This window comes from Coptis chinensis, chromosome 8 (genome assembly GCF_015680905.1).
Source record: "Coptis chinensis isolate HL-2020 chromosome 8, ASM1568090v1, whole genome shotgun sequence".
In the NCBI taxonomy this organism is placed as follows: domain Eukaryota; kingdom Viridiplantae; phylum Streptophyta; class Magnoliopsida; order Ranunculales; family Ranunculaceae; genus Coptis; species Coptis chinensis.
This window is the reverse complement of record NC_141463.1, coordinates 66,309,612-66,330,693: the sequence shown is the minus strand read 5'-3', so window position 1 is coordinate 66,330,693 and position 21,082 is coordinate 66,309,612. Positions and strand designations below refer to the sequence as shown.

General features: G+C 38.4%; 1 non-coding gene across 1 annotated transcript; it reads right to left on the bottom strand.

The window, feature by feature from the left end:
* Positions 1-19,710: 19,710 nt before the first annotated feature.
* Positions 19,711-19,817, bottom strand: LOC147482520 (small nucleolar RNA R71). Its single transcript, XR_015207079.1, has one exon. It is a non-coding gene; the product is annotated as a small nucleolar RNA R71 (small nucleolar RNA).
* Between the last annotated feature and the right edge of the window lie 1,265 nt (positions 19,818-21,082).

Genomic DNA, 21,082 nt, shown 5'->3' with positions numbered 1-21,082 from the left:
AAAAAACTAGATCTAAAACAAGCTATTGGAACTAATTAATGGAGTCTAACCTAATTTTCTAATCTAGATCTAGGTAAACTTAAGAGTTAAGTCTTCTCCATACAAATAGAGGAGACCAGATCCACATTTTCGTGCATGGGCTGAGGAGACATGTTTTGGGCCGGAAAATCGAGCCCAAAACCCAATTTCTTTAGTCCACAAATGCCTTTTCAGCTAGATTTGACTTCCATAGAATTTTTGCCCACTTCTGCTTCTCTGATTGGGTCGAGGTTTGGACCATTGGAAAGCTCTTTCTGAGCCGGTCGTTTTAACATAAGGTAGGCCCAATTCCAAGGTCTGACTCCAAAGATTCGGCCTTTGGAAGTTCTACTGACTTTTATGCGCTGTTTCTGCCCGCGTTGACTTTTACTTTTCAGATTTGATCGAGTTTTAAAAAGGCTTTTCTCCTTGAATCTTGGCATTTTATCATAGAATTTCTTAGCAACCAACCCTTGCTCCTTTATCTTTCAAAAGGGACGCATTTCTACACATATTCGACTCCAATGCCTGAAATACACAAAAGCACGATAACAGTACTAACTCTTATTTATTAATCACATAATTGGTTTAAATCAATATTGTTAAAAGGGTTAAAACTACAGTTTTGGGCTCTTATCATTTATCATTAGATTTTTGAAAACTTCCTTAATCGTATCGAAATTCGTATCCTTGGTTAACGTGGCTAATCTTTGGGGAAACGGTGGTTTCTCTCTATATTTAGCATATAGATCAACAGGATGTTTAACCTTGTCTTTTTGTTTCTTAGGTTGTGGTTTAACTGGTACCTCTGCTGGGGTTAGATCTTCAGTTATTACTTCGGTATCTAGTAAAATATCAGGTGTAGGGACTACTGGTGGGGTAACTACAACCATAGTTACGGCGTTATCAACCACTCTGCCAGAACAGAGAGTGGTGATGGTATTTAACTCACCTACATTTCTATTTTCATTAATAGTATTATCGTTTACCTCAAAGGCTGTGTTTGGTGTTTTAGGGTTAGGCATCGCTTGACCTAGAAACACACCTTTTGGTTGTACTTTCTCTTGTATTAACTGCTATAAGGAAAGTTGGATGGATTGTAAAATATGTTGTTGGGTTTGCATAAAAGCGTCAAAACAATCCGGTTGTGGAGTATTTGTTACAGGTTGTGTGACAGGAACTATGTCACGTTGATTATTAATGGGTGGGTTGTGATAGTTATTATTTACCAGAATGATACCTCTATTAGCATTATAATTATTATTGTTATAATTATTATAATTCTCTTGTCCTTGTCCTTATTGTGGTGGAGCTTGCTTGTAATTGTTTGTTGACCTAACATTTTGATTATTATACCCTGGAGGTGTAACTTGTTGATTATTTCTCCAATTGAAGTTAGGATTTTGTCTCCAAGGGGCGTTAGGAATAAGATAGCTATTAATGGAGCAAACATTATTTAGTTGTTATGGTTGTTGTTCATAGGCGAGAGGACAATAGGAGTCGGGATGCTCCAGACTCAAACAGAAATTACATGGAATAGAGTTGACATTCATGAGAGGGGTAGGCTTTTGTTGAACATAAATAGCTTCTACCTTTTTAGTGAGGGGATTCAATTAGAGTTTTAAGCTCAGGATCGGATTTAACCTCAAACATACTAGTAGCCTTAACTGTTGAAGAAGAACTAGCGGAGCGGGGGATATGGTCGCTACCCCCCCCCCCCCCCAGTTATTATTACGCTTTGTTTGCTATTCTAAAAACCTATAAGCCTCTGAGGCTCCTTTACTGAGGAAACTACCCCCATTCATTATATTAAGGACCTCTTTGGGATGGTATAAAAGTCCTTTGAAAAAGGCACGAACTAATGTGTCTTTTGCAAGGTTATGATGTGGACACTTTATAAGAAGATCAGTGAAATGATTCCAAGACTCTAAAAAGGATTCATGAGGATTCTGGCGGAAAAAATGAATCTTGGAAAGCATTTCATCTGTTTTCAGTGGTGGGTAAAAATGTTCCATAAACAATTGAACAAGTTTGGCCCATGAGTCCACAGAATTAGGCGCTTGGGCAGTTAACCTAGACGTAGCCTTATCGGCTAGGGTGAAAGGAAACACCCTCAGTTTAATTTGTTCCGCACTTACCGTAGGATGATGGAATGTGGTAAGAACTTGTTCAATCCTACGCATATGCTGATAAGGTTTTTCATGGTCTAACCCATGAAAAACTGGTAACAAATTAAATATATTCGGGGGGATTCAGAAATCCCCCACTAGGTCTACAAGAACGGTGCAAGATTTCGGGCTATCGTTCAGGGCTTTATAAAAGTCAGAGAGAGGAGTCTCTCTCTCTTCAGCCATTATTTCAGATGTAATGCGTGGTATACTAGATAGGTGTTTGTGTTGACGTTCACGATAAATTACGTTAGTTGTTTTTTCTCTACCTGACCTTAATCTCATGCAAGGCTAAGTCCAATATTAAAGAAACATGATAATAGTCAAAACAACCCTGATATGCTAGTATAAATCCTCTAACAGGAGATGGGAGGAGTGGAAGAAAGAAGTACCTGAATGCCTCCTTGCTTTGCTTATGAATAGCGTCTTGTATACGCAAACTCAGTGTATTTATTGAATAACTTGAAGAAATGGAAGTTTGTACTAACCTGTGAAAATCGGGCTGTTCAGAAGAGGGTGCGAGGTGCGCTCAGAATTTGCCTTACAAAGGCACCAGTCGCGCTCTTGCCTAACTCGAAGTCCAGGCACTTTAGTGCGTGGCGCGCATCAAATTTGCCTAACAAGGGCGCGGGGCACGCTCTTGCCTTGGACGATGTCCAGGCACTTTGGCGCGGGGCGTGCTCGGAATTTAGCTAAGAAGGGCGCGGGGTGCGCTCAGTGTATTTCTACAAAAAAAAATTAGTTTTTGAGCCAGACAACCACAGTTAGAACCAAACAAGGGTGGGTGGGTGTAATGGGACTTTGGGAGGACTAACATTATGAATGAAAACAATTCTAAACAAAACTAAGATGGCAGCGGCGCCATTTGATAAAAGTAAAAATGATAGTTTTACCTACGAATAAGTAATTAAACTCAAATATAAGTAAAACTAAATGCAGTTTTACGCTAATGTATCAAAGTTTTATACTCTCATTATCAATGCAATATTTGGAGCAGAGAATTCGTTCCACTCCTAGTTTGTTTAGATGTGAAGTTTCCTAGTTCATGTATTCTAACAAAACGATGAGAGTAATGGAATTAAATTTAACTACGATGGTGAATTAACTAATCAAGATGTTATAAATCAATTACGGCAATTCAATACTAAATTGACAATATGAGAAGGAATTAGGGGAATTTGATTCCACCTTGATTCGACTTAATAAACTAACATAGAATTGTTGTAATCCAAATTGCAATGTTTTCACATAACAATTGGGTCTTTCTAATCCCTAATTGTTCATGGTAATCTCTACCAACTAACAATCAACATGTGAAACAATCAAACCCATTCTCATGGTGAACTAATTATTTTCTAGAATGGAATAGAGTATTATAACCATTTCTACGCTAATACAATCAAATTTTCATCAAGGCTTCCTCAAACCCCTCTAATGGAGGTTTTAGCCTTGATTCATTAAACTATCATTTCTAGAACAAGAACAATAAGAACAAGACATTATTTAATAAATAACAATTACTTTATTAATCTAATGGAAAGAGTCTAAGAATTAAACTAAATTTATGAAATAAAATTAAGACAAAACTAAAACTAACTTAGTACTGAATTAGAAGCTAAGTATTTGATAATTAACTAAGTTGAAATGTAAAGCTAATTCTTTATTATAAAACTAAATCTGATTCTAAAAACTCATTTCTTGTTCTAAAACTAATTACTTGGATATAAAACTAATTTCTTTATCTAAACACCTAATCCTATGAATTATAACTAAGTAACTGAAGAGCTAAGCCTTATTCTCTTTATATAGAAGTGACTAGATCCATAATTTCGTGCATGAGCTTAGGAGCCATGTTTTGGGCCGGAAAATCGAACCCAAAACCTCATTACTTCAGTCCACAAAGGGGTGGGTTTTCAGTTGGAAATTACTTCAATAACCTTTTATGCGCTATTTCTGCCCGCGTTGACTTTGACTTTTTAGCTTTGACCAGATTTTAAAAAGGTTTTTTCTCCTTGAATCTTGGCCTTTAATCATAGAACTTCTTAGCAACCAACCTTTGCTCTTTTATCTCGCATAAGGGACGCCTTTTTTCACATATTCGACTCCAATGCCTGAAATACACAAAAGCACGATAACAGTACTATCTCTTACTTATTAATCACATAATTGGTCTAAAAGCAATAGTGTTAAAGGGTTAAAACTACAGTTTTGGGCTCTTATCATTGTACGTCTTTCTCATGGTTTTTTGGTAAGATGCTACTCGAATAGCTGCTAAGTCGCGACGTTCTTCAAGTAGGTCGACCTCTCGAGCTAGGATGCAATCGTTCTGACTAGATTTGACGATCTTAGATTGAGTCGTTGTAATGGTCAGCTCAGTAGGGATTACGGCTTCAATACCGTAACATAGTGAGAATGGTGACTCACTTGTACTAGAATGAGCTATCGTTCTATGATCCCATAGAATGTTTTCTAGCTGTATTGGCCACTCACTTTTGTTCTTTTCGATCTTCTTTTTCAAGTTTTCTAGGATTGCTTTGTTACTAGCTTCTGCTTGACCATTGCTCTGGGCGTACTGGGGAGTGGAGAATGTGTGAACGATCTTCCACTTAGCCAAGAACTCTTTCACCATTTTTCCTTTGAACTGAGAACCATTATCCATCACCAAAGTGTGGGGGAGGCCAAATCTGGTAATGATGTTGGTCCAAATGAAGTTTCTGACATTAACCTCTTTGACATGTACCAAGGGAATCGCTTCCACCAATTTGGTGAAGTAGTCTGTTGCAGCTAGGACGAACCGAAAGTCTATGCTTTTCTGTGGAATGAATGGACCCATGATGTCCAAGGGCGGGCAATGTTGATCAGTTTGCGAGCTGGCTGAATGATGTTGTGGCCAAATGTTTGGCATTTAACGCATTTGAGCACATACTTCTTAGCATCGATCTGCATTCGCGGTCAGAAGTATCCTTGTGAGATCGCTTTATGAGCCAGAGAGCGACCTCCTGCGTGGTTATCGCATTCTTCCTCATGAATTTCTGCGAAAATCGTTTCACCTTGTTCTGGGCTTATGCACCTCATATGTTGTCCTCCAGCAGATTTTCTGAAAAGTTTGCCGTTGACTAGGTAGTGGCGACCTGATTGATATTGAACCTGTTTGGCCTTTATGCGATCTTCTGGTGCTTTGCCTTACTGAGTGTAATCTATGATAGGTTGCATCCATGTTTGACTCATCTAAGTGTCAGAGAGTGGGCATAGGTTGGTAACTTCTAGGACGTGCTCATTTTGGTAAGCAGGTCGGTCGACTACTTCAATGAGTAGTTTTCTAGTGTCACAGTTCGGTGTTTGGGTTACGAGGTACGCCAAGCTGTGAGTGTGGCAATTCTTATCCCGTAGAAGATGTTGTATGGTGACTTTTTTGAAAGATGGTAATAATTGATCTACAACTTAAAGGTACTTAGAAAGGTTACCTTCATTAGTGGTATACTTATGAGCGACCTGGCGAACGACTAGTTGTGAATCACTAAAGACTTTAAGCTCCTGAACATCGAGCTTTAACGCCATACGGAGTCCCATGATCAGGGTTTCGTACTCCGCGTCATTGTTGGAGGTCGCAAAATCGATGCGAACTGACTTTTCCACCATGGAGCCATCTGGTGATACCAAGACTATGCCGACTCCACTACCCCCTGAATTGCTAGCTCCATCCACGAATAGTGACCATACCGATGGGTCCTGTTGTTTAGAAGTCGGGACGCTATCCTCTAGTTCCCAATTTAGGTCGTCCACTGGGAAATCTGCTAAGAAATCAGCAACGACTTGACCTTTCTTTCTTGGGGGAAACTCAATGTGGTGTTCACCGAGTTCTTCTACTAATACTGCCATGTGAGTTGTCTTATTGGCTTTAAGAATGATCTTCTTGAGTGGCAGGTCGGTGAGCACTTTGATTGGATATGCCTGGAAGTAGGGCCTGAACTTTCTTGCTGAATAAAGCAGTGCCAATACTGCCTTTTCAATGTGGGAGTAGTTCTTCTTTGTTGGCAGCAAAGTCTTACTTGTGAAATAGATCGGTTTCTCTGCATTCTGGTCCTCTTTGAAGAGAACTGAATTGATAGTGAAGTCAGAAAAAACTAGATACAGCCCCAGTGTTTCATTATCGATCGGTTTTGCCATCACAGGTGGTGTTGTCAAATATTCCTTAAGAGTAGAGAACACTTGGTGGCATTGATCATTCTAGGAGAATTGTTCCCCTTTCTTGAGGAGTTGCATTTCTCTGGGTTGAGCTTCATCTGAGATCGTCTGAGTCTGGAGAACGCTTTTTCAAGATGGTTTAAGTGATCTCCAGATTTCTTACTTTTTACAACCATGTCGTCTATGTAGACTTCCATGGTGTCTCTTAACATGTCTTGGAACATTTCGGTGACCAATCTTTGATAGGTCGCTCCAGCGTTCTTTAGGCCAAACGGGAGAACGTTATAGCAGTAGATGCCCTATTCTGTTACGAATGATGTTTTCTCTTTGTCTTCTTCGGCCAGAGGAATTTGGTTGTAGCTGTTGTAGGAATCCATGAAAGACATGAGTTCGTGGCCAACAGTTTGGTCTATAAGCTGGTCAATTCTTGGTAAAGGGAAGCTGTCTTTAGGGGTATTTTGATTGACGTTGGTGAAGTCGACACATAGGCAAACTGTGCCGTTCTTTTTTGAGACTGCTACTATGTTAGCAATCCATTCGGGGTATTCCACCTCCCTAATGAAGCCAACCTTTTTGAGATTATCGATCTCGTCATTTATTGCTTTTCTAAACCTAAGAGATAGTTTCCTAGGTCGTTGGCGAACTGGTTTAGCATTGGGGTTCACATTTAACTTATGACATGCAATATTAGGATCGATTCCGGGCACATCAATATACGACCAAGCAAAAACATCTTTATTCAATGATAAGAAGCTTACACTTTGTGCCTTGAAAGTATGATCAATGTTAGCTCCTACATAAACAAACTTGGAGTCATCCTCCATTCCTAGGTTGACCTTTTCTTTCATCTCGGTCTGGGTAACCGTTTCGGTGGGCTGGCCGACCTCTGGTGTCTTGGTCCCTTGCGATGTCTCCTCCGCTTGTATGGGTGGAGCTACTTCTGGGGGCTTGAGTTCTAGAAAGATGTTTTTTGCCGATCCCCCAGTGTTTTCTTTAGCGACCTCGATATGGGGGGGGGGGGTATTGATCAATGTCTTGACCTCAGAGATGAAGTCTTTTGCCATCTTGACTTTGGCGATCTCTCCCTTGTTGCTGAGGGAAGCCCCAGCGGGTTTGCTAACTGAGTGGATCTGATTACAGTTGTGAGCGTCGAGATGGTTGCTTCGGAGCTCCATCATGCCTCTAGGTCCAGGAAAACACAACACTTGATGAAGTGTTGATGGGACGACCTGCATCTTGTAGATCCAACGTCGTCCTAGTATAGCTGTGTAAGACGAGTTGACATCCAAGACGCTGAAGCGTGTGTTGATGATGATCTTGCCTACATGCGATCCCACTGAGATAGGTAGAATGATATCACCTATTAGATCATCTCGTGATCCGTTAAAGCCATAAAAGGGGGCTATTGGATCCATGACCGACTTGGGCATGTTCATCTCCTTCAGAGTTCGATAGAATAGGATATCGCATGAACTGCCTGGATCGATCAGGATGCGTTTGACAGTCCAATCGCTGATTTTGACGTGGACTACCAAGGCATCATTATAAGGGAGGCACACCTTGTTGAGGTCGACCTCAGTAAAGGTGGTGTCTCTTGAGTTGCGGCCAATTGTGCGTGGGATGGGGGCCGCTTGTGAGGAGAACTGGTAGACTTCCTGGAGGGCACCTACTCGTCTCCTTTTTTTTCTTTGGAGGACGTGATAGAGTCATCCTGGAAGGTGATCATGTTGATTGTTCTATCGGTGTCTCTATTAGAGGAGTGCTGCGACGCTCGTGATGCAATCGCTCATTTGAACATCCTCTATCATGAGAGCGAGCTCTGTTGGTTGGTCGTGGTGGAGTTTGGCTTCGCTCCCTACGAGCCATGAGTTTATGGCGCAGGTCACCATCAGGTATATCAGTGTAGTGTTTGATATGCCCTGCCTTGATGAGGTCTTGAAGGTAGCTCTTGAGCGCACGACATTCGTTAGTCTCGTAACAATTTGCTTTATGAAAAGCACAGTATGGCTTTCCTGGTGTGTCCGCTCGGCGTTTTACCTCTGGTCGGTAATAAGCCATGTTTTTTATCTTCTCCAGTATGTAACTTGGAGATCTAGTCAGCACAGTGAACTCTCTTTTGCTTTGGTTCCTGGTGCTGGTCTGTTGGCCCTGTTGCCTGGGTCACTTGTTGGAGGATGGGGCATTATCCGAGATCGCATCGACCTCTCCTATTGCCTTCAGCCTTTCTTTTTTGAGGCCTTCGGCTAGCTTGATGTATTTCTCCACTCGCGCGTACAGCTCGACCAGTGTTTTAGGGTGCTCTTTCATGAGCGACCTGGATAACTCAGTGTTTTTCCTGAACGCATTGGAGAAAGCTACTGTGGCGAACGACTCCTTGAGGCTGCTTTCCATGGACAATAGCTCTATCTTGAAACGTCCAAGGAAGGTGCAAATTGGCTCGTCACTCTTCTGAGACAGTTAGAAAAGTGAATTCAAGTTGGCAGTTTTACATCTGTTGTAGACGTACTGGCTGGTGAACTGGTTAGTGAGCTTTTCGAAGCTGTCGATGGAGTTTGGTCCTAATTAGTAGAACCAATCAAGAGCTCCATCCTTTAAACTCGCTGGGAATAAGCAACACTGTAGGTGGTCGAACTCATGCGCACTGTAGAGTGTGAGGCTCTGAATGTAGCGAGCTACGTGCTGACCAGGGCACGTGCTGCCGTCGTACATTGCAAACCTAGGCTGAATGAAATCTGTAGGGGAGGCTTTACTGAGTACCTCGAGTGTGGAAGGTGATGCCTGATATGTTTTCAACATCTTATGGACAACCTAAGTGGCATCCTTCTTTCCACTGTTCTGTTCGATTCGCTGGGAAAGGCTATTGATTTGCTGGTTAACCTCATTGATCCCACCCTCAGCGGTAACTCCGTTCGGATTCTAAGACTCGACCTGGGTTCTGAGAGTGGCATTCTCTTGTCGGAGTTAGGTGATGTTATCGATCATGGCTTCCATTTTGGTAGCCATATTCTTCACTTGTTCTTGAAGGCTTTCCATGCTTCGTGGGCTTGAAAATTTGGGAATCTAAGAAGATTGTTGGAAGTGATGTAAATTATGAGTAGATGAATTTTCAAGAAATTTGATCCACAGACGGCGCCAATGTAAAGGTTATATTTGGTTTTACCTTACAGATTCAAGAAAGTGAGGGAGATGATGTGTAAATATGATATTGACCGAGTTCGTATGGACTAACTGCCTACGTATCAAGTTCTCTCTCTCCTGGGGACTTGAATCAGGTCAGACATAGTTCCTCATCCTCTTTATATAGGTAAGGGGTTTTGCACCTCCGGCTCGCGCGTATCAGGTCAGATCCAGGTCTTTAGGTCATATGCGCGCCATGATGATGAGTTAAGGACATTTATGGTGAAGCATGCCTGAAGCTCCGATCTTGATGATGGTATTTAAGACTGACATTACTGTCCGTTGGTGCGAGTGAGAATCTTGGAGATCGCTGATCGATAGAGGCCGTTCGTGTGTAGCGATTCACCAGAGGTTGTTGTAAGGAGTCAGTTTGCACTTAAAGTTTTTTACTATTCATCTACCACAAGGCCTCCCTATGCAAATGATATCTTTCAAATTTAACCGTATTCTCATCCTCAGCCTAGGTAATGACTGATGAACTTTTGTACTCAGCCTAGGGTTTTGTTGCATATGGGCCAGGCAGGCATGTTTCAGAAAAACTAATGTGCATATCCGTTTTCAAAAAGGAGGCTTTCCTGCGTTGGAAACACAGATTAAGTGACCAAACTGTGATACTCCTCTCCTTACAAGTGTATCCTCATTGCCAATTGTTCATTGCGCCAAGTCAGTAAAGTTACAACGGACGACAAATGACTTGTGAGGCAGGGTACGATCTATGCATGCATGTTGAAAGAGTACTAATTCCCGGATATAGATCTTACGGACGATATAGAAGGTCAAGAAAAGGTTTCTTTTAGATCAACCAAATGAATCGAGAACATCTCCTATGGTGATATGGCAAAGGAACAAAACAAGACAGGAGCTTAAGGATTTTTAATATAAAAAAGTGATGTAACTACTCCTGTTGACAAGGGAGGATATATCATTTCAATAAAAAGTGACAACAAACCGCAGATTAAAAAAAGGACGACAAGAAAATGCCAGTCTAGAAAAAACCTCGCTCAAATGTGAACATAAGAGTGATGACAATGTTATCACTAAGGCCTTTTCTTATAGTAACCTTCAGTGGTAACTTCTCAAAGTAACCAATAAGACGGACATGTATCATTGTGATGAAGTTGAACATATTTCAATATAGTATTGCAAGAACAAGTAAATTTTAATCTACAATGAGATATATACTAGAAAACTTGAAAGACATAAGACAAAGACTAATGACAAGATGGTGAAAGTAACGATGGCTGTTTTACTAATCTAACTATTACTTCCCTTCACTCAATTCTAGCCAAAGCCCTCATAACACGAATGCAGGTTCACCAAAGGTTAGGTCTTTGGTGAAAACTAAACAGAGTCTACCTGTGTATGAAAATAGTCACGTTGTACAGGGGGATTAGGAGCAAGAAAGCTTCAAGGGGGAGCAGACTAGAGGTTACTTTTAAAAGATCATGACAGAAAAAAGTACGAATCGAAAATATAGTGTATTAACTAGCAGAAACAGAATATTTATATTTGCCTAACGAGGCTTTAAATTATTACTAAGCATTTTGGACGGAGTTTCTACTTTTATCATAATTAGAACTTAGAAATGTGCAGTCCAAAAGTTATCATCTAAAACTTGAAGTCAATCATAACTTATTTGTAATAGCCCCACCTTTTTCATCGGTTTTTCAGAAAAGGCACCTTATCTTTGGGGCGACATCAAAACACTAATCCTCATAGTGCATCCAAAAGTACAACATAGAATAGTGGGTAAATTCACTATACAAATTTTAAATTATTTATAGCTTGCCACTTCATGAGGATGTTACATTTTTTCAATACAGAGGGTTATGGCCCCGTCACTCTAGAGGATTTTCTCAAGTCCAAGTCGAAGGAAGGTGTGAGGGTGCTGCTTTTAATTGGGGATAATCCTACTTCAAGAAGCATCTTGGGTTGTCAAACAGTAAGATTTACGAGCTTTTCTTGGATTCATGATGCTGCTGTATTTTATAATCAATCACACACAATACATATTCAAGAATGCAATGAAGAATCAGTAGCAGGTTTAGTAAAAGTTAGCCTAGATTGGTAGTCTAAAATTTAAAATAATTGTTGCATATGAAGAACAAAGGTGTATAGCCTGATCTCATTTTGTGTTTATGCATTTGTGCATGAATTCTTTCTTCTTTCCTTTTATTTTCTTTTCTTTAGATATTTTTGTATATCACAAGAATGTATTATCTTATACGAACCTTTCATAAAGTGTTTATCAACTTTGTACCCGAACTTCACTGCCTGAGGAAGATACCAATGTGATTTGTTTTTTATCTCCTGGACTAGCAAGGAATTATACGGTCTAATTCCCATGCCTACATAAGGACTTCTTCTACCAAAAGAATCCTATTTATACTTAACTTCCTAAACAAACCTATCTAATAAGAATCCTATTAATACTAAACTTCTAATGACATAAGAAAACCTAAACAATTAACCTAAACAAACCTATATATATAAAAAAACCAACGATCCTCCTAACATAAAACAAAAAACAAAGGTAAACTTTCAGTTTTTTCTTTTAGTATGATTTACATTAGTTTTACATATATAACTGAGTTCTTTTTCTTTTTACAATAGAAGATATTTAATCAAGGCTTCAGAAAGAGTTAACAAAAATGGATAAGGTAAACTATTTCTTTTCCAGTATCTTATTTAATAATTTTGTTGATTTCTCTTTTATGATTCAACTGATGATAAAAAAAAAAATAATAATAACAATATTAAAGTTTAAACACATGAGATATTAGCGTAAGCCTGTAACGGTTTGTTTTTTATTATTCTTTTAATTCAAAATTATATTGAACTATATTGAACTTAAGACCTGTATTAGTGTAACAACCACTTACTATTAACTGTTCCTAGGACCCCTCTTACCCCTCCTCTTTATAATTCTTCTCAATATTGTGAAATCAGTGGGACTGTGGGAGAGACAAGTCTCGAGTTGAAGTTATTGAGTCAATCAATCCAACACCACAATTATTTTATCTTAAAGAACTTCAGCATCAAATCTTCCATTATATAATTTTCTATACTCAGTAACATAACTTCGATATGATGAAATTATATGAAATATAAGAGCAGACCTAAGGAGAACATATCAACTTTCAAATCATCCATATGCTTTAAAATTTATTTCAAGGGGGAAAGGTGTGTGTGTATAAGGTACGGTATAGTATATATATGTAAGTAGAGTATAAGAAAATGCATGTTTTTATATCAAAATTATGTAATGCTGAAACCAAGTTTAGTGGTATATATATACCTGCTTAGAGTCTCCGATAATATCGGTTATAACTCCATATCCATCTTCCATGACATTTCTCATTCCTTTCCCATTAGCCACAAAAAAATCTTTTCCTTCCATCTCAAACTCAGGAAAAGTTCCACAGGGAACTAGCACCTATTCACTATAGCCCACTTTGACACACATTTGGTATCCTCCCACAAAGCCTACAAGACAGTAAAAGATCCATCAATAAAACAAACCCTAAAATTTGCATGTTCTAAAAATACCAAATTACTATATGCCTTGACAATGGTGAGACTGCATATTTCTGGATAATATAAACTAATTTAATTTTTAAAATGCAGCTCATGGAGTATGAAACCAAACACAAAATTTCACTCAAGACAGCGTTGAGGGAAATTCTAATCAAGAAAAAAATTCAGGGAGAACCATTTTACATATCAAAGATTGAAAACAACCAATACGCTACAGATGTCATAATAGATTTGCCGATAATGAGAGAAATCTTCAAAAATCCGAATTATCTTATAAGCCAATCATTTTCGGGGACATATCAAACTAAGAAAGTGGACTCAGAAAATGCGGCTGCAGGAAACGCTATCCGCTTTCTACAGCAGATATACAAATTTGAGGTTTTAGACGTCAACCACAAAGAAATCATTACTAAATGTGAAGAGCTACATGAAGCAAATACTAGAGAAAAACAACTTCATCAATATATTGAAAACTTGAGAAAAGAAAATGCCTATTTGAAGTCAATAAATGAAGCATTGCTTATAGGAGGACCAAATTGGGATATGGACTACCTAAGCATCCCAAATAATTCATCAGATTTGGATGAGGATTAATGTAGTGTTTTTCAAGCTGAATTCTATATTGGATGAGGATTAACATAGTGTTAGATCCATCAAAGTTATGTTTTTGGTTTTTTCAATTTGAATTATCTATAGTTCATCATACCTTAATGAAATATTTATTTTAGGACATATACAGAGTCGTTCAGAATATTTTTTTGATGACATTAAGAACCTGTTTTGGCTTGACTCGACCTAAGGTCATCTAAAACAAAACCTTTTGCTCCTCATGTGTTAGCCTACCCCCATATGTATGACCCCCTAAGTCGGTCTTCAGCGGGTGGTTGTGGCGACCACATTCAACACTCACCTTCCACTTATCATCACGCCCAGGCAAGTAAATCCCCCTAAGCAAGAAGGGACAATCACACTTCTTTGTGCCACTCTTTATCTTTCTTTTCTTTTTCTTATATTGATCATTCACTATTTTCTTATGCCTTTCAAAGTTCACATCATAGTCAATACTTATTCCGATAGTATTATAGACAAATTAAGATAATTGCAAGACTAATACAGTTCGTACAAGAAACTCACATTGAGCACACAAACAGAATATATGGTACATTAGCTTTGCAATCATAGATACATAATTGCCAGTTTTATGTCTGTATTGGTAGCATGCCAATTTTACATATAATGGAATTAAAAATGCAAATACACTAGATTTTATGTTTTAATAGTTAGGTACTCGAGAATGATACTCCGGGATTGGTTGAATAACCAAAATTTGCTAAAATTTGGGAAACAAGAACTAAGAAAGATCAAGAAGTATACTGATCTTGGCACAGAAAAGCTGCTTCGACACAAATTTTCATCCATTTAATGACATCGGTAGGTTAAAAAGAGTGTGTTCAAATAACCATGTCCAAGGATCAGGACGTGAAGGTCCACTGTTTGAGATTGAAAGTCTTCCACCTATGGATTATTAAGTATAAACCAGCACAAGTTTCTAGGTTTACTAATTAAAACCTATAAATCAGAAAAACGATGCTTACAGTCCTCATGAAGATAAGCAATTCCACGAGCTGCACAAGCAGTAACTTAGACCTGGTTCCCCATTCCATAACAGGCCAACCGTCGCCTGAAAAATGTGAATGAGAAAATTAAGAGAAAACTTAAAGATACAATTCTTGAGAACACATCCACATAATCAGATACATATCTTACCATGAAGATTGGAACAATTTAGTGTGGAATGAAGCTGCGTGTGAAAAAGAGGTAGCAACTCAAATTTGAATTGAATTTGAGATACAATGCCCGCTTAAAACATATGTTATAATTTGTTAGGCCCAGGCCCAACAGTAATAGTATACTTAGAGGTTTCTAAACCCAATAGCTTCTACCTAATTAAAAAAAAAATCTAATTTCAAATAAGGTGATTTAGGTCGTCCTAATAATATAGGTATTTGCGTTGGACCCAAAGTTTTACGTTTTTTAGCTTTAGGTAACCCTATCGTTAGTTAACGATTCATTTACCAAGTTTGACTGTCTATTGTGGTGTGTCTGGTGTTATGCCCTTTCAAAATGCCACAACTACCCCTCACACGCTTTGCACATGCCTACACCATAAAACTCAAAATCCAAATTTCAAATTACCCAACACGTGTCATAATCCATGGTCCTAATAGAGTGGAGGCTGCAAAAAAGGAGAAGCTCGCTGTTCCAAAATATCAAAATTTAAGAGATATACAAAACTAAAAACCTACGAAAAGTAAACTTCCAATCACTTAGTAAAACATAATCTATTAACCTAAAAAAACAATTTAACTACACATATAGAAAAACCAGGTAGCCTATTTTCTTCCTGTTCTCCATTATTTACAATTATTTATTGACTTCATTTTATTATGTATATTGCAGATAATGGCGTATGAAAATTAGAGCTTATGTAAAAAAAAATGCTAAAGGAAATTCTAGAAGCAGGACTTAACATTCAACAAGATCCGGTCTACAACACAGAATTAGAGAGTGGGCGATTCAAAAGCACTATAACATTAAAGGTACCAAAAGACTTATTCTTTAATAGTGAAGACGTCATAGTTAAAGAAATTGATGGAAGCACCACATATTCTGTGGCAAAAGCAGAGGATTCAGCAGCTTTTCACGCAATACCGTTTATAAAGGATAAACGTGATATGGAAATTGAAGACTTCAATTTCAAAGAACTTATGAAGAAAAGAATAGAAGTTGAAGAGAAACATAATCAACTTGACATCCTCAAAAATATTATGCTAGATTGTTTGGTTGATGATAAACACAACAAAGATAAAATATATTATCTTGAAGAAAAAATTAAAGGAATGAAGGGGCATGGAGAGTTCCATAATAAAGAAAAGAAAACCATGAGGATTAGTACTTTAATGCCAAAATTTTATTATGTTGGTCACATAGTATTTTTTTTCTGTTAAACGCTTACTTTAAACTTTAGGTATGCATTTCTAGTTATTACGTTAAATGTCCAGAGTCTTTCGGCGTGCAGCGACGCCATTTGATAAAACATTAATTTTCCGTTTTGGTTTTATAGTTAAGTCCGAAGTCCACAGTCCAAAGTCTAAAGACCAAAGTCCAAAGTCCAAAGTCTGTATAGTCATCCGTTTAGTCAAGTTACCTTACTCACGTGGGTTTGGTAGGATAGGTCGAGTAAGGGATCGTCACCTTAGGGTTCGGCAAGGCTCACAACTAGAATTACAACTTTTGGTGAGTAGGATTTTAGGTTTTTTAGCTGGTTTAATATTAACGGTAATGCAAATAATGTAAATTACTAACGGTGATTTCGATGTAAATAAACAAAGATAGAGAAATAGGGAGAGGGTTAATCATACCCATGCAAGAATCATTTTTTAATAGTTTATATTACCACATCACTACATCTCTAATTCGTCTCGAGTTCATAGACAAACTTGAGACGACGTCGAGTATCAATCCCTAGGGAAATGCCTTCATGTCTGAGTCGCATCGCATTAGCATAAGGAGTTGAACTAATATTTCATCTCTGGAATATCATTTCAGCTCCTGGTTCAATTCTACATCAGCTGGACAAATTGGAAAGTTGTCTGACACCATAGAGTCACGCACGAGACATTTTGGGTCTCTCGCGAGACTGTTCTGGGGCATTAGCACTCCAAATTTGTACAATCTCAATCATTTTGGGACCGGATGTATAATCTACACCTAATTCCTAAGATTAAAGTGTCAATCCGGATTCTCACACGAGCACCATAACCCTCCTGATAAGAGCCCAAAACTGTAGTTTTAACCCTGTAACAGTCATACTATTAGACCAATTATGTGAGTAATAATTAAGAGTTAACACTGATTACGTGTTTTTATGTATTTCAGGCTTCAAAGTCCATTATGTGCAACAATGTGCCACTTTAGCGAGATAAAGGAGCAAAGGTCGGTTACTAAGGAGTTCCGTGATTAAAGGCCAATATTCAAGAAGATAAAGCCTTTCTAAAGCCCGGTCAAAAGCTGAAAAGTCGACGCGGGCAGAAATAGCACACAAGTCAGTAGAACTTTCGAAGGTCGTATCTTTGGACTCAGACCTCGGAATGGGGTCTACCTTATGTCAAAACGACAGGCTCGGAAAGAGCTTTCCAATGGTCCAAGCCTTGACCCAATCAAAGGAGCAAAAGTGGACGAAAAGTCTGTTGAAGCCAACTGCAGCTGAAGAGGCCTTTTTGGACTGAAAGAATTGGGTTTTGGGCCTGATTCTCTGGCCCAAAACATGGCTCCAAGCCCATGCACGATTTTTGGATCTGAATGTATAAAAACCAAAGCTTCACTCTTTGTTAATGGTAGATAGTTAGACCTAGAAATAGATTAGATTAGTAGCCTCCATTAATGAATTCTAGATCTAGATTTTCATGTAGATTAATTAAGTTTAGTTCCATTTCAATTATTGTATTAGATTAAACCTTTGAATCTTGTTCTTCATTTTGATTAGATCAATAAAGTAGTATTTTTATCAATTTCGATTTTTGTCATTTCCATTTCTAGATATAATTTCAATTCCTGTCCTTATTTCATTTTAGTCATTAAATTAGATTTCATTATTGTTTAATTAAGTAAATTTCAATTCTTTACATTATGTTTAGTTTAGATTCAATGGGAAATGTTAGTTTGATTAATCAAGGCTAAAACCTCCATTAGAGGGATTGATGAAGCCTTGATGAAAACTTAGTGGTATAGTGTAGAAGCATTGTAGAGTCTATTCCAATCTAGAAGGTCATGATTCGCCATGAGAATGGGTGGACGACCTCACATGCTAGTTAGTACTCGGTAGAAATGCCATGAACACTAGGGATTAGAACTCGAATTTCTTGCCGTAAGAACGTAAGAATCGAGATACAAGAATCTATGCTAGGTTATTAAGTTGGATTCGAGGTGGATTCAATTCCCCTCTAATCCTTTATCTAGATTCAAAACAATCATATTGCCATAGCATTCATAGTTAGATTCAACATAATCAATTTCATATAGGTATCGTAGTATAACACACCTTCGTAAAGCTCCATGCTAGAGCACTAGGAGTGGAACGAACTTCCTACTCCACTATATCTCATAGGGATGAGAGTAGAAAAATCTTTGATAAGGATTATAAGATAAGTTTTAGTTTACTTACGTTTAGAGTTTCATCGCTTTATTCATTAGTAAAATTATTCATTTTATGTTTTATCACCTCCCCTTGAGGGGGGGGGGGGGAGTATACAATAAATAAGTAAATGCAGGACAGGAATTAAACATGAAAAGAAATGACTTTTATTAAGAAGAAATAACTTACAGTATTGAAGCTGCTGGAAGAGAAAATGACGGAATATAAAGTACTGTAATGAAGCTACAGACGATAACTAAAACTAACTAACTAATAAGCAAAGGCTAAAGCATAAAATGCTGAAGGGGAAATATTGAAGACCCCCCTTACATATATATAGGCTGGTCTCTCGTGAAGGGATTTAATTGGGTTTTGTCTTTTTGTTAAATTGAGACATTCAAAACTTTGAAATACAAAGTTTTGTCTCGAAAGTGCTTTCTTTAGTTTTTGTCTTCTTTTAGCCCAATTCAAAACCAAATTTTATGTTTGGTTTTGTCTTTTAGCCCAATTCAATTCAAACTTTGAATTGGTACGTGTTTTCTCCTTTTGCAAGGTGGCACAAAATTGTGACCATCACTTGCCACCTGTCTATGCTGACTCGTCATGCCTTTTGGGCCCGTAGAGTGGGTCTAGTGGCGGCACCGGTTTTGGCGTTTTTATAACTTTCTGTCTTTGCGTAGAGTTCGTCGCCCTAGTCGCTCTGGCAGTTCACTAGCCAACGTCGACATCTAGATTTCTAAGATGTGAGCTTCGGAAGTTTGCTGCTTCTTTACAGGTGGACCCGTTTTGCACTGGTTTTGTTCCTTTGGAAACTTCGGCTCTAGTCAGGCTTTGTTGGGCTTCACTGGGGCTGAATGGGAAGACTTCAAATATTCCAATATTCCCGTACTTCGATACATGTTTTATCATTATATTCATGTTAACTGCGGAAACCTGCAAAAGTACAAAAATATAATTATTACAGGATTATTAAACACATAATCGACCAAAATGCTATGTCTCTCGGAATTTAATATTACAGTTTTGGGTGCTTATCAACCACACACTACACCTGCATCAATGGCTGACGAAATAGAGACTCCTCTCTCTGATTTTTACAAGGCCCTTAACGATAGCCCTAAGTCTTGCATCGTTCTTGCAGACCCAGTGTGGGATTTTCGAATTCCCCCGAATATATTTAATTTGTTACCAGTTTTTCATGGGTTGGACCATGAGAAGCCTTATCAGCATATGTGTCGGATAGAACAAGTTCTTACCATATTTCATCATCCTACCATTGGCTTAGAACAAATTCAATTGAGGGTGTTTCCTTTCACCCTCGCCGATAAAGCGGCATCTTGGTTAATTGCCTAAGCACCTAATTCTGTGTACTCATGGGCCAAACTTGTTCAATTATTCATGGAACAGTTTTACCCACCATTGAAGATAGATGAAATGATATATAAGATTCATTTCTTCCGCCAGAACCCTCATGAATCGTTTTCAGAGGCCTGGAATCGTTTCACTGATCTTCTCATCGAGTGCCCACATCATAACCTTGCGAAAGACACGCTGGTTCATGCCTTTTTCAAAAGGTTTTTACATCACCATAAGGAGGTTCTTGATATAATGAATGGGGGTAGTTTCCTTAGTAAGGAGCCTTAGAGGTTTATAAGTTTTTAGAGGATCAATCTGAGCGTAATAATAATTAGGGGGGGGGGGGGGGTGTAATGACATCCCCCACTCCGCTAATTCTTTTTCCACAGTTAAAGCTACCAGTATGTTTGAGGTTAAATCTGATCCTGAGCTTAAAACTTTAATCGAATCTCTCACTAAAAAGGTAGAAGTTATTTCTGTTTAACAAAAGCCTACTCCTGTCATGAACGTCAACTATGTTCCTTGTAATTTCTGTTTAAGTCATGAGCATCCCGACTCCTATTGTCCTCTAGTCTATGAGCAACCATCCACACAACCAGACAATGTTTGTTCTATTAATAGCGAACCTAACGCACCTTGGAGATAACATCCCAACTTCAGTTGGCGAAATAATCAACCAGTTGCACCTCCAGGGTTTAATAATCAAAATATTAGGCCAGCGACCAATTACAACCAAGCTCTACCGAGATAAGGACAAAGTTAAGGGAATTATAATAATTATAATAATAATTATAATGCTAATAGAGGTATCATTCCGGTTAATAATAACTATCGTAAGCCACCCGTTAATAATCAACGTGAGATAGTTACAGTCACACCACCTGTGGCCACTACACCTTTACAACCGGATCGTTTTGAAGCCTACATGCAGCCTAACCAACAGATTTTACAATCCATTAATCATTCTAACCAATAGCTTTTGCAATCTATTAATCATTCCATCAAGCAGTTAGCCCAAGAGAAAATTCAACCCAAAGGTGTGTTTCCAGGTCAAGCCATACCTAATCCTAAAATGCCAAACACAGCCTTAGAAGTAACCGGTACTCCTAGTAATGAACATTTAAACATAGGTGAGTTAAATGTCATCACCATTCTCCGTTCTAGCAGGGTAGTGGATAACGACGTAACTATGCTTGTTGTTACCCCACCTGAAGTCATTGCACCTAATAATTTACTAGATACCGATGTAGGAACTGACGATCCTACTCCTGTAGAGGTACCAGTTAAAACTCAACCCAAGAGGAAAGTGGCCAAAGTTAAAACTCTTTTTGATCCATATGTTAAATATAGAGAGAACTCACCGTTTCCCCAGAGACTAGTATGTTACACAAGGATACTAACTTTGATGAGATGAGGGAAGTTTTTAAAAATCTAACGATAAACCTAC